The sequence below is a fragment of the Galeopterus variegatus genome, unplaced genomic scaffold, assembly GCF_000696425.1.
Source record: "Galeopterus variegatus unplaced genomic scaffold, G_variegatus-3.0.2 Scaffold16697, whole genome shotgun sequence".
Lineage (NCBI taxonomy): Eukaryota > Metazoa > Chordata > Mammalia > Dermoptera > Cynocephalidae > Galeopterus > Galeopterus variegatus.
Window position 1 is genome coordinate 15,977 of NW_007742808.1, and position 794 is coordinate 16,770.

The following is a 794-nucleotide window of genomic DNA, read 5'->3' on the forward strand; positions in this document are numbered from 1 at the left end:
TATAACTTTAATTTGGAAGTTACTTACCATCATTTCTGCCATATTTTATTGATCACAAAGACCAACCCTGGTCTAGTGTGAGAGGGAACTACATAAGGTTGTAAATACCAGGAGGTGGGGATCATTGGGGTTATACTGGAAGCTTGCTATCACACCATCCAAATGTCTACCCCAAACAAGAAATGTGCATCCATTCACATAGAAACAAGAGGAAAATTGCTTCCAACTTTTTTTTTTAAAGAGATGAGAACATGTTTAATTAGGTCTGTTTTAAGCATTTCCACAAATGAAGTAATCTTATTCATTCAGGTTGNAAAAAAAAAAAATGCATCATGACCAAGGTTTCTTTTAGCCAAGAAAAAAAGGAGATCTTAACATTAGAACATGTATTAATTTGATTCATTAAATCAACAGACTAAAGGAGAAAAATACATGACCATCTCAATAGATGCAGAAAAATTTTTTACAAAATTCAACCTCTTTCCACGACTAGGAAAAAAAAAAAAAAAAAAGGCACTTGGCGAATAAGCATAGAAGGAAACTTCCTTAACCTATACAGAGTATCTACCAAAAAATACAGCAAACCTCATATTTAATGGTGAAACATTATAAACATTCTGTTTAAATTCAGGAAGAACACAAGGGTGTTTGCATTTTATAATGCTTATTGACTAAATTAATAGCTTCTTTGACAGTTAATCGACTTTACAGCTTACAAATCCGTCTCTGTTAAATTTGCAAATCTATTGTTTGATGTTTCCTGAGTTGCTGGACCTGCCAGTTTGAAGAATAGG